The sequence below is a fragment of the Gopherus evgoodei genome, chromosome 16, assembly GCF_007399415.2.
Source record: "Gopherus evgoodei ecotype Sinaloan lineage chromosome 16, rGopEvg1_v1.p, whole genome shotgun sequence".
Taxonomy (NCBI): domain Eukaryota; kingdom Metazoa; phylum Chordata; order Testudines; family Testudinidae; genus Gopherus; species Gopherus evgoodei.
This window is the reverse complement of record NC_044337.1, coordinates 25,965,034-25,978,883: the sequence shown is the minus strand read 5'-3', so window position 1 is coordinate 25,978,883 and position 13,850 is coordinate 25,965,034.

The window sequence follows — 13,850 nt, the reverse complement described above, 5'->3', positions numbered from 1 at the left end:
CCCCACAGGTGGAGGATTTCAGGGAATGGAGAGTTCAGATGTGATGTAGTTAAAGAATGGAAGCATCTAATGTCAGCAGCTCTTGCTTAAATTTTGTGAAACAGCCTGCAAATGAGATAGGGGTTCTTAGCCCTGGTCTACAATACAGGGTTAGGTCAAATTTAGCTGTGTTAGGTTGATTTTATAATTAATGCGTCTCCGCAAGCAACCCCATTCCATCGACCTAAAGGGGTCTTAAAATTGACTTCTGTACTCCTCCCCGGCGAGGGGAGTAGTGCTAAAATGACCTTGCTGGGTCAAATTTGTGGTAGTGCAGACGCAAATTGACGTTATTGGTAGGGTGACCAGTAAGCAAATGTGAAAAATTGGGACAGGTGGTGGGGGTAATAGGAGCCTATATGAGAAAAAGACACAAAAATTGGGACTGTCCCTGTAAAATAGGGACATCCAGTCACCCTAGTTTTTGGCTTCTGGGAGCTCTCCCAGAGTGCTCCAATGTGACCGCTCTGGACAGCACTTTCAACTCTGATGCACTAGCCTGGTACACAGGAAAAGCCCCGGGAACTTTTGAATTTAATTTCCAGTGGTCAGCGTGGCGAGCTCAGCAGCACAGGTGACCATGCAGTCCCCCAGAATTGCAAATGAGCTCCAGCATGGATGTGAACAGGAGACACTGGATCTGATTGCTGTATGGGGAGAAGAATCTGTGCAGGCAGAACTCCAATCAAAAAGAAGAAATGCTAATGCATATGCCAAAATTGCACAGGGCATGATGGACAAAGGCTGCAACAGGGACACACACAGCAGTGCCACGTGAAAGTCAAGGAGCTCAGGCAAGCCTACCAAAAGACAAAGGAGGCAAACAGTCGCTCTGGATCAGAGCTCCATACATGCTGCTTCTATGATCAGCTGCATGGCATTCTAGGGGGGGACCCTACCACTGTCAGTGGACAACTGCAAGGGGGGAGTCTCACGCAACACGGAAGAGGATTCTGTGGATGAGGAAGAGGAAGAGGAGGAGAATGCACAAACAGGCAAGCGGTGAATCTATTCTCCCCTGGCAGCCAGGACCTTTTCATCACCCTGGAGCCAATACCCTCCCAAGGTGGGATCCCCAACCCTGAAAGCGGAGAAGGCACCTCTGGTGAGTGCACATTTGTAACTACAGTACAGGTTTTAAAAGCAATAGTGTTTAATGTTTGATTTGCCTTGAAGACTTGGGATGCATTCGCAGCCAGTAGAGCTACTGGAAAGTCTGTTAATGTGTCTGAGGATGGAGCGGGAATCTTCCAAGAACATCTCCATTAGGCTCTCCTGGAGGTACTCTGAAAGCCTTTGCAGATGGTTTCTGGAAGGGCTGCCTTATTTCGTCCTCCACGGTAGGACACTTTACCACGCCAAGCCAGTAGCAAGTAGTCTGAAAATCATTGCAACACAAGCATGGCAGCGAATGGTCCTGGGTTTTGATTGCATTCAAGCAACATTTGGTCTATATCTTTCTGTGTTAGCCTCAAGAGAGTGAAGGGAACAGTAAAAGGACCCTGTTCATGCTGGTCTGTTTGCCTTGGCTAAAAGGGATCATCCCTGAGAATAGCCATGTGGCGGGGAGGGGTTGAGGGATCATCCCAAATAGCCACGCAGAGGGATGTGGAAAGGTGTGTGCTGCCACATCCACCCAAAACCACAGCCCCTCCTTTTAAATGGCAAACCCAGCCAGCATTGCTTGCTATGGGAAAGGAGGGCGCTGCGGTTTGAAAACATTCCCACGTGTTATGAAGGCTTTAGAAGCCAAATCCTTTGGCTTACCATGGCTGCCTAGAAACTGAATTCTGTTGCCCAGCCATGTGTGATGTGTCACCATACTGGCAGGTGCTCAGTATAAAAGGCAAAATCGATCTTGTACCTAAAGCACGTGTGCTGTCTGCTGTGAATTGCTTGATTCTCTGTGAAAGAATCTCCCTTTTGTTCTCAGAACTGTATCATCTTAAATTTTACTCTCTCTTTTTATCCCCCAGCAGGTCAAATGTTTCTATGCTCCCCCTATCATCTCCATCCCTGAGGTTATTGCAGATTAGAAGGCGAAAAAAACACACTTGCGATGACATGTTTTCTGAGCTCATGCAATCCTCCTGCACCAATAGGGCACAGTTGAATGCATGGAGGCATTCAGTGGCAGAATCCAGGAAAGCATTAAGTGAGCATGATGAGAAGAGGCAGGATGCAATACTGAGGCTAATAGGGGAGCAAACAGATATGCTCAGGCATCTGGTGGAGCTGCAGGAAAACCAACAAGAGCACAGACCGCCGCTGCATCCACTGTACAACCACCTTCCCTCCTCCCCAAGTTCCATATCCTTCTCACCCAGATGCCCGAGAACGCGAGGGAGGAGGCTCCGGGCACCCAGCCATCACTCCAGAGGATAGCCCAAGCAACGAAGGTGTCATTTCAAACAGTTTTGATTTGTAGTCTGGCTACAATAAGCAATGTGGCCTTGTCCTTCCCTCCTCCCCCACCCCACTCAGGCCACCTTATCAGTTATCTCCCTTTTTAAAAAAATTAATAACGAAAGAATGCATGGTTTCAAAACATAGTGACTTTATTTCCTTTGCCAGTTGTAATCGAAGAGGGGGAGGGTGGTTGGCTTACAGGGAATTAAAATCAACGAAGGGGTGGGTTTGCATCAAGGAGAAAACACATACACTGTCACACTGTAGCCTGTCTAGTCATGAAACTGGGTTTTCAAAGCCTCTCTGATATGCATTGCACCTACCTGTGCTCTTTTAATCGCCCTGGTGTCTGTCTGTTAAAAACTGATAGCCAGATGATTTGCCTTAACCTCCTAACCCGCCATAAATATCACCCCCTTACTCTCACAGGTATTACGGTGCACACAGCAAGCAGTAATAACAATAGGCAATATTGGTTGCGCTGAGGTCTAACCTAGTCAGCAAACAGCACCAGCGAGCTTTTAAACATCCAAGGTGCATTCTACCACCATTCTGCACTTGCTCAGCCTGTAGTTGAACCACTCCTTACTGCTGTCCAGGCTGCCTGTGTATAAGCTTCATGAGCCATGGGAGCAAGGGGTAGGCTGGGTCTCCAAGGATAACTATTGGCATTTCAAACATCCCTAACAGTAATTTTCTAGTCTGGGAAGTAAGTCCCTTCCTGCAGCTGTTCAAACAGACCAGAGTTCCTAAAGATGCGAGCGTCATGCACCTTTCCTGGCCATCCCACGTTGATGTCAGTGAAACATCCCTTGTGATCCACTAGTGCTTGTAGCACCATTGAGAAGTACCCGTTGCGGTTTATGTACTGGGTGGCAAGGTGGTCTGGTTCCAAGACAGGGATATGCGTTCCCATCTATCGCCCCACCACAGTTAGGAACCCCATTGCAGCAAGCCATCCCTATGACCTGCACGCTACCCTGGATAGCAGAACGTCAGTGATGCATTGGCTACTTGAATCACAGCAGTCCCCATAGTAGATTTGCCCACTCCAAATTGATTCCCAACTGACCAGTAGCAGTCAGGCATTGCAAGCTTCCACAGGGCTATCGCCACTCGCTTCTCAACTGTCAGGGCAGCTCTCATCTTGGTATTCCTGCACTTCAGGGCGGGGGAAAGCAACTCACAGAGTTCCAGGAAAGTGGCTTTATGCATGTGAAGTTTTGCAGCCACTGGGAATCATCCCATAACTACAACGCTGTGTGGTCCCACCAGTCTGTGCTTGTTTGCTGGGTCCAGAATTGGCGTTCCACTGTATCAACCAGCCCCACTGCTGCCATGATGTTCCAATTGCCACATCTTGTGTTTTCAGGAATGGCTGTGTCCATGTCCTCCTCACAATCGTCCTCATGCTGCCATCTCTTAGCCAGGTTCTGCACATACTGCAGTATAATGCACGAGGTGTTTACATTGCTTGCAACAGCAGTGGTGAGCTGAGCGGCCTCCATGCTTTCCGTGCTATGGCGTCTGCATGGGTAACCCAGGAAAAAAGGTGCAAATGATTGTCTGCAGTTGCTTCATGGAGGGAGGGAGGGGAGACTGACGACGTACCCAAAACCACCCGCGACAATGTTTTTGCCCCATCAGCCATTGGGGGCTTAATTCAGAATTCCAATGGGCAGCAGAAACTGCAGGAACTGTGGGATAGCTTCCCACAGTGCACTGCTCCGTGAATCGATGCTAGACACAGTAGTGAGGACACACTCTGCCGACTTAATGCGCTTAGTGGGGACATACACAATCGACTGTATAAAATTGATTTCTAAAAATAGACTTCTATAAAATCTACCTAATTTCATAGTGTAGACATACCCTCAGTTACCATCACAGGGTGAATAGTAGAAGCCAGGCCTGCTCTTTACATAGGCTGAACCCAGCCTACACACCTGGTTCATCCCCAGCCCAAGGTGAGAGCAGCAGATAGGTTTCCCTGGAGGGGGTTGAGTTTCTGAACCCTTTCTAGGGGGATGGGGTCCTGCACATTCCTAGGGTCACAGAGGAGCATATATTCTCTCCTCAGAGGTTTTTTTTGGGGGGGACAAAGGGGTATTTGTTTTCTTCACAGTTGTGGGTCACAAATGCCATTTAATTATTTATTCATGAATTTATAAATTGGCTTGTAATAATTACCCATAATTGTCAGTGTGCAGATTGCTATTGCTATATGGTCAACGCCCAGATTCCTGGGTTTGGGGCCTGATTAATTTCTGCTTTGCATCTTGTGAAGTCAGCTATACCAGTGCAAATTCAGCATGATCTGCCACTATTTTGATGGGTTACAGTATATGCGTGTGGCATTTGTGCAAACAACTAGTTGAGGTGCAGGGTAATGGAAAATCAAAAGTCACTAACATTTAACCAAAGTCACAAATATGTAAACTTTATGGTCAGATTAGGGCTCCTTCCTTCTAATGCTAATCAACAATGCTCATGTGGAATTTGCTCTTTAGATTTTGGCAGAAAATTGAAAGCTGCAATTATTTTATTGTATCTCAGAATAGGTTTCTGCGCAATATGCAGCAGTTTGGAGACAGAAATCTGAGATGTTACTGATGCTGATTCCATTGCTTTTATTCTCTTGTTTCTTTATTTGTGCCTTAATAGTTTTAAATTGAGACCCTCATTTTTCTTCCTGATGTTGAGTGCTTTTTTATAGTGGTGGTTTTCTCTTTTTGTGCTCTGCATATCCTCATAGACTCATAGACTCTAGGACTGGAAGGGACCTCGAGAAGTCATCGAGTCCAGTCCCCTGCCCTCATGGCAGGACCAAATACTGTCTAGACCATCCCTAATAGACATTTATCTAACCTACTCTTAAATATCTCCAGAGATGGAGATTCCACGGCTTTCCTAGGCAATCTATTCCAGTGTTTAACTACCCTGACAGTTAGGAACTTTTTCCTAATGTCCAACCTAAATCTCCCTTGCTGCAGTTTAAGTCCATTGCTTCTTTTTCTATCATTGGAGGCTAAGGTGAACAAGTTTTCTCCCTCCTCCTGATGACACCCTTTTAGATACCTGAAAACTGCTATCATGTCCCCTCTCAGTCTTTTCTTTTCCAAACTGAACAAACCCAATTCCTTCAGCCTTCCTTCATAGGTCATGTTCTCAAGACCTTTAATCATTCTTGTTGCTCTTCTCTGGACCCTCTCCAATTTCTCCACATCTTTCTTGAAATGCGGTGCCAGAACTTGACACAATACTCCAGTTGAGGCCTAACCAGCGCAGAGTAAAGCGGAAGAATGACTTCTCGTGTCTTGTTTACAACACACCTGTTAATGCATCCCAGAATCACGTTGGCTTTTTTTGCAACAGTATCACACTGTTGACTCATATTAAGCTTGTGGTCTACTATGACCCCTAGATGTCTTTCTGCCATACTCCTTCCTAGACAGTCTCTTCCCATTCTGTATGTGTGAAACTGATTGTTCCTTCCTAAGTGGAGCACTTTGCATTTATCTTTATTGAACTTCATCCTGTTTACCTCAGACCATTTCTCCAATTTGTCCAGATCATTTTGAATTTTGACCCTGTCCTCCAAAGCAGTTGCAATCCCTCCCAGTTTGGTATCGTCCGCAAACTTAACAAGCGTACTTTCTATGCCAACATCTAAATCGTTGATGAAGATATTGAACAGAGCCGGTCCCAAAACAGATCCCCTGCGGAACCCCCACTTGTTATACCTTTCCAGCAGGATTGGGAGCCATTAATAACTACTCTCTGAGTACGGTTATCCAGCCAGTTATGCACCCACCTTATAGTAGCCCCATCTAAATTGTACTTTCCTAGTTTATCTATAAGACTATCATGCGAGACTGTATCAAATGCCTTACTAAAGTCCAGGTATATCACATCCACCTCTTCTCCCTTATCCACAAGGCTCGTTATCCTATCAAGAATGTTATCAGATTAGTTTGACATGATTTGTTCTTTACAAATCCATGCTGGCTATTTCCTATCACCTTACCATTTTCCAAGTGTTTGCAGATGATTCTTTAATTACTTGCTCCATTATCTTCCCTGGCACAGAAGTTAAACTAACTGGTCTGTAGTTTCCTGGGTTGTTTTTATTTCCCTTTTATAGATGGGCACTATATTTGCCCCCTTCCAGTCTTCTGGAATCTCCCCCATCTCCCATGATTTCCCAAAGATAATAGCTAGAGGCTCAGATACCTCCTCTATTAACTCCTTGAGTATTCTAGGATGCATTACATCAGGCCCTGGTGACTTGCAGGCATCTAACTTTTCTAAGTGATTTTTTACTTGCTCTTTTTTTATTTTTATCTTCTAAACCTACCCTCTTCCCGTAAGCATTCACTATACTAGACATTCCTTCAGACTTCTCAGTGAAGACCGAAACAAAGAAGTCATTAAGCATCTCTGCCATTTCCAAGTCTCCCGTTACTGTTTCCCCCCTCCTCACTGAGCAGTGGGCCTACCCTGTCCTTGGTCTTCCTCTTGCTTCTAATGTATTGATAAAAAGTCTTCTTGTTTCCCTTTATTCCCATAGCTAGTTTGAGCTCATTTTGTGCCTTTGCCTTTCTAATCTTGCCTCTGCATTCCTGTGTTATTTGCCTATATTCGTCTTTGTGATCTGACCTAGTTCCATTTTTTATATGACGCCTTTTTTATTTTGTAGGTCACGCAAGATCTCGTGGTTAAGCCAAGGTGGTCTTTTGCCACATTTTCTATCTTTTCCTAACCATCGAAATAGCTTGCTGCTTTTTGGCCCTTAATAGCATCCCTTTGAAAACTGCCACTTCCTCAGTTGTTTTTCCCCTCAGTCTTGATTCCCATGCGACGTACCTATCAGCTCTCTGAGCTTACCAAATCCGCCTTCCTGAAATCCATTGTCTCTATTTTTGCTTGTACTTCCTTCTACCCTTCCTTTAGAATTGCAAAACTCTATGATTTCATGATCACTTTCACCCAAACTTCCTTCTACTTTCAAATTCTCAACGAGTTCCCCTCCGTATTTGTTAAAATCAAGTCTAGAACAGCTTCCCCCACTAGCTTTTTCAACTTTCTGAAATCTCCTGCTGTGATTCATTTAAATAATTTATTTTAAGGGTGGTTTCAGATTTTTTAGGTTATAATCAAAAGGAGAATTGTTTTAATAAATTATTAACAAGGCAACTTTCCTCATCATTTCATGGGGAGGTGAAAATGTCTTTTCAGGGCTTTCTGTGGTTTTGAAAACTGATGTGGTCCGAGTATTTTGTGTTTTCAATTCTCACAGTAGCACAAGACACCGCTATTGTAGATCATTGGTGAAAAAGCATAGCAAGGCCTGTCCTATAGTGTTAAAAGACCCGGAGAGCTTGGAACAATGACAACTAATCTGAAAGCTCTAACCCAATGATATATTATATCAAATGAACCTTGGTGTACGAAGGTTGGTGTCTGACCTTGCAAGCTGTTCCTGAGGGCGAGTTTTCAATGCACATATGGAGCAATTTGCTGGATTGGGACTCAGTCTCTGATGCAACCGAAAAAACCACCCATTTAGTTTGGGCACTGCAGGGCCAGGCCCAGAAACTCAAAGCGGAGAGCATATTTTTTACATCTGAGTCCAACTGCTGCATATTTTTGAGTTTCCTATTTCAAGTGAGCAGAAAATGAAATTTACAGTCCTATAATTCTTCAAGACAGGTTATTTGCATATTATTAAGTTAGTGTTTACATGTGTGGGAAATTTACATTTCAGCAGAGAGATACTTCCCAGTAAATCTGTTGCAGCACTATTCTTCAGGAATACACCACTCATTCATCTCTAAGTTGTCTCTTGTAATCCTAAATTTAAAAAAATAAATAATCTGTGCATTGGTGCAAGTCTAGCAAATAATTATAAACAAATCAAATATTTATTGTTTGCTCATAAAAAGGAAAGTCACAATGATAAGATAGAAAAGTTTTACAATGTAACAAACTATATATATAAAATTTTATGGCACTAATCAAGAACAGGAAAATATTGCGTTCTGCAACACCTTTAGAATTTTAAACTGACCCACATTGCAAAATGCCTAGAGCAAAACTTAAATAATGTATTATAAGATATAAATTTCATTTCTGCCTCTCCCCAAAAAGTCAGTGTTGTGTCTTGTGAGCTGTTGTGAAGACCAACCTGGCGTTGCCAACGACTTCAACAGGGATGCCAGCAAAAACAAAACAAACAAAACCCATTTATGATCCAGCTATAGACTTGTCTTTATTGTACTTATAAAATATACATAGCTTTTTATTGAATTGCCTACTGTTGAAATCTGCAAGAATTTTATTGCTTTTTACTGTCCTGGAGAGGCATAAAGCAGCAGCTTCTGTGTAATTTTCATAAGAAGTAAGGACAGTAAATTTAATTTTGCTGGATATCGGTGGTTGATGATAAAAAGTAATGCATTGAACTAAAATTAGTGGTATCAGTGATAAGAAGTTTTCCAAATATACAGCATCAGTGTCTCTTCTCTCATTTGGGATTTCCAGGGTTTGTTTTAAAAAGCATTTTGGGGATTATTCATGTCTGAACGCTTTTGCATGGCAGCGCACTGTTCTGAGCTATTTTAAGCTACACATTCATGTATCCCCACTGTAAGTATTTAGTCTGTTTCTATACTAAATGGGGGGGGGTTTACAGCCATATTGCCTTTCCTTCACCTTGAAGTGGGATGTAGTTGGCCTATGCACGTGATGGAATAAAGGGACTCAGACGTTTAACAATTATCCTTTCCTTTCCTCTGAATTGAAATAGGGATCAACCTATGAAAACCCCACATTCCCACCACGAAGCCACTAGTCTGGAACATGAGAAGAGGGTATTTTTAAAGCAAAAGTGTAGCTTAGCAAGCTTTTCAACAAGAGGTGCAGTCTGCTGCTGTTGGCCATATTTCTAACTTCGGGAACCCTTCTGACTGTTGTTTTCCCAATTTCATGCATATCCCAGCAGAAGTCTAGGCTAACCATATGTAGAGGTGAGGCTCTTGTAAGTAAAATAAACTTATGTGAATTTTTTATTTAAAAATAAATCTAATGCAAGATAATGTGCGAGGGTAACAAAGTCAGTGTACTACAAGCTGCTTGAGCCAGGGGCAAGGAAAATCAGCCATTTTATTATTGTACATTTTCTGATTGCATGGGGGTTAGAGCGATATCTTCTCTAGACTGCTGATAAGGATCTGCTGTATCTTTAGCCCATTCATCAGGAAGGATCCCAAAACACTTTACAGACTTGGAGCCTGCTGCAGAATGGTACTGAATATATGTAACTTATCACAGCACCTCTCAGGATCAGACCCCTAAACTGTTACATACAAACATTGCTGAAGGATTACTCATTTACCTGTGAACATGCAGCAGCACACAGCAGTGCTACTGAGAAATTTAGGACAGGAAGTGAAAAATCTCTTATCCAATTGAAAGTGCAGGGGATGGGGGATGTAGGGAAAGTGGATTTGAGTATGGCCACAAGCTTTCAAAGAAATGAGAGAGGAAGTAGAAGCAGGGAAGACCAAGAGACAGGAGATGCAGAGAGAAAATACCATTGTGAAAGATAGGAGGCAGTTTGTCTATCTTTACCATAAACACAACCAGATTTCTTCCACTGCTGTGCCTACACGCTAGAATGAAATGATAGCAAGACAATCCTGCAGCATCAGCCAAAAGAGAAGCCTTTTAGTCATGAAAAGACCGGACTGTGACCCATAACCCGGGCAGCTTGTTGCAGGTTGGAATGCTGGAAACCTTGAGTCATCTCTTTTATCCAAACTATGTTTCATAAAAAGCCATTAAGGTTTGAACTTTGTTAAGAAAAAAATGCCTTTCATAAAGAGCTTATCTGGCAGAGAGATGCCACTCACTATGATAAGCAAAAGCTTTGGAAATTCAAACGTTTGTAATCTGAAACATCAAAATGCAATTAGATAATTTAACCAGTGCAAGAGAACCTAAAGATGCTACCAAGTAAATCCACATTTATCAAATGAAAAGAAAGTACATCCTAATCCCTTGGAAAACATAGAAATAACAATGAATTGGGTCAGCAAAGAACAACTGTATTTTCTCATTATTTTATTGTTCACAGAATTATATTTTTCTTATTACTAAAACACAAACTATTTGCATTAACTCACTAATCTAGGTTGTATACTTCCTTTCGCTATTTTGTATCATGTATTTCTTTGTGCGGTTACTCAGCATGTGAGCAAATGGCCAGTAATCCATCTGCATTATTCCAGCAAAGGACTAGACTACTTACATCAGCTGAATCTAAAAATAGAGGCTGACAAAAACTATTTTTCAAGTATTCAAAGACAAACATATTTAAATAACTAATTTGTTTCCATACAGTCACAATTCTACCATTAATGAAATACAAGGTTGCTAAACTTCTGTTAATTAGTCAAACACTGGAACAGCCTCACAAATGAACAACCCAACCCCTTCATCAGCCCAGGGCAAGGCAGAAAACTGTGTGCTGTACAGGGAGCCTGAAGGCATTTAATTGTGCCCAGGGGTGAAAGTAACTTAAAGGGCCTTACCGGTACACCAAAGTCCTGAGTGTGGGGCAGGGCCTTGACCAGAAGGGGCAGGGCCTTTCGAGCCCTGGGACCCTTTACATCGAGATTTAAAGGGCCCTAGTCTCTGTCTGCAGTAGTGGCGACTGGGAGCCCCGGACCCTTTAAATCGCTGCTGGAGCTATCAGCTGTAGAGGTGCTGGGAGCTCCGGGTTTGGGGGCCATTTAAAGGGCCCAGGGCTCCAGCTGCGCTACTGCAGCAGAGCCCTGGGCCCTTTAAATCACCACCTGAACCCTGCTGCCGGAGCCCTGGGGCAGCAGCACAGCTGGGGCTCGGGCGGTGATTTAAAGAGCCAGGGGCTCCCAGCCACCACTACTGCAGCACTGGCCTGGGTGTCCCGGCTGCCATTGCTGCCCCGGAGCTCCGGCAGCGGGGCTCAGGCTGCGATTTTAAGGGCCGGCACTCCAGCCACTGCTGGGAGGCCACAGGCCCTTTAAATTGCCACCTGGGAAAGCTGGTCCAGTACGGCGTACCATCTTACTTTCACCTCCGATTGTGCCCCATTCCTCATTGGTTGTACAACCAGAATTCTTGTTCCACTTGGTAGAGAAAAGAGACATATTAAGGTGCTTTGTTGTGATAAAGTCAGTATCTGAGCCCAGGGTCAAGCCTTTCCTCTTCTGTAATAATGAGTCTGGGATCCTCGCTGAGGCCAATCAGGTGCTAAGGGCTAATGTCCGAGGGCCCTATAAAATGGTTTGTCCATAAACCTTTCTGGTGGCTACGCACTATAACAGGATCTTTGGTTATGGTTTGAGCAGAGGCTTTGCCTGTATGCCATGGGAATTTAAACTTGGATCGTGCCTGACAGCAAAAAAGGTCCCTCTGGGAGATACTCTTTTGGCTGGCCAGCTCTGCTAGTGTGCACAGTCTGCTGTCTCCTGTTCTGCATCTTGGGGCAGAATGAGAGACCGCTTGTGCTGTGTGGTGAAATCCCCACCAAAGAACTGCAACAAAGAGAGCAGAGAACTACTTTAGTGTCCTGGGTAAGGATAGAGGGCAGGGAAAAGGCTCACAAGGAAGATCACCTCTGATATTTTCCTATGAGTCATAAGAGTAAACAGTCTGTGTTCTTACTACTTGTAGCATGAGGCACACCAGATACATTTAGGCTATGCCTGGGCCTTTCACATGGAGTCACTAGTTGCTAAATGTTTGGTGGGAGCTGCCCAGTACAGAGAATCTTCCCCAAAAACTATACTGGGTCACATGACTCGCAGGGGAGTCTGCTTTAAAAAGGAGGGAGACTTCTGTCAGCCTGTCTTGCTTTCTTTGTACTAATGCTCTGTAAGAGTGAGCCCATAAAAGTGCTGTACTAAACAGTGGTTGTTCTGAATGAGCTACACTGGTACTTGTTTTGTCCAGAAACAGGTGCTGGAACAAGTTGTCAACATCTGAGCCTTGCCATTGTTGAAATGAATAACAGCTGACCTTCTGCAGGTTGTGGACCAGCCATGTCACTCCTATGCTTATCAAGTTTCCCTGAGTGGAGCTGTGCCACCTTGATAAGCTGAGAAGGCTCATTATGTTTAACATCTGAGCTACTGCACCATAATATTCTAAACACATAAGTGACTATGGGTTAAATCCATAGGCTGATGCTTCTGTTCTGGATCTGTATGGTTCTATAGAATTTACCACTTTAATTCTGTGCTTGAGGCTATCATGCTAAATGTATATAGGTGCATCTTATATTGTATTACAATATACTTCTGATATCAGCTGATGCAGCATAATACATTTTCAAATGAATACAAGACTTCACCAAAGTGATTAGAGCTGTGTGATAAAACATCTGTAAGACTATTGAAGCCACTGACAAATCATCTTTCGGTATCTCTTCCAAGAACCACAAAGGAAAGAAAGGGTGGTACTTTTGTTATGTTGCTGAACTGGGACTTAGGAGGTTGAAGGTTTGCCACAGATTTCCTGTGTGATCTTGGGCAAGTCAATTTAATCTCTCTTGCCTCAGTTTTCATAAACAGGCATAGTTATACTTCCCTACCTCTCTACAGTATTGTGAGGGTAAATACATTAATGTAATGGAATTACTTAGATGCTATGGTACCATAGGAAATCTTATAAGTTACCAAAATACTTGTTATGACATTTGCCTCAGTTTGTTTGCAGTTTTCCATGAAAACAAGTGGCATTTTTCACTACTGTGAAGCACAGTTATTTTATTATAAAACTTCTCTTTTGTGACAAAGGTGTCAATATTTTTCTGTGACAATGGTTAATTTTAACTTGGGAGAAACTTGCAGCTAGTTTCCAGGTGTAATTGTTATTTCTCATTGAAATAAATTGAGTAATTTCTCCCTAGTGCGAGTTTGAGTATTCTTAAAAAACCCTATGAAGAGCTCAGTGTCTGCATGTGAAAAATCTATAGAAAAATGTTTTCTTAGCTCTGCTTTAATGCTGCCACCCAGTGTAAACAGTGCATCTCTGCTGTCACTGCTGTGTTTTTGACAAACATGGTTCCCTAGTAGCAACCTTCAGAGAGGCTGCAAATTCCCTCAGGTCAATGGCCCTTGCAGGCTACGGGATGGGCCGCCCAGTAAATCTATGAGACATTTTGCACATACAGAGAAATAAGCTGAGATGGCCTGGAAGCCTTGGCAGCCCATAGTGACACAGGACAGGGTCCCACTCTTGAAGCACCATCAGTAAAGCAGGGAAAACTCTGAAATAAGAATTGCAAAGTATGGTTGTTGGTAAAACAGTCTTGTGAAAAGAGAAATCTTTGTGACATGCTACAGAGCGAGGCATCT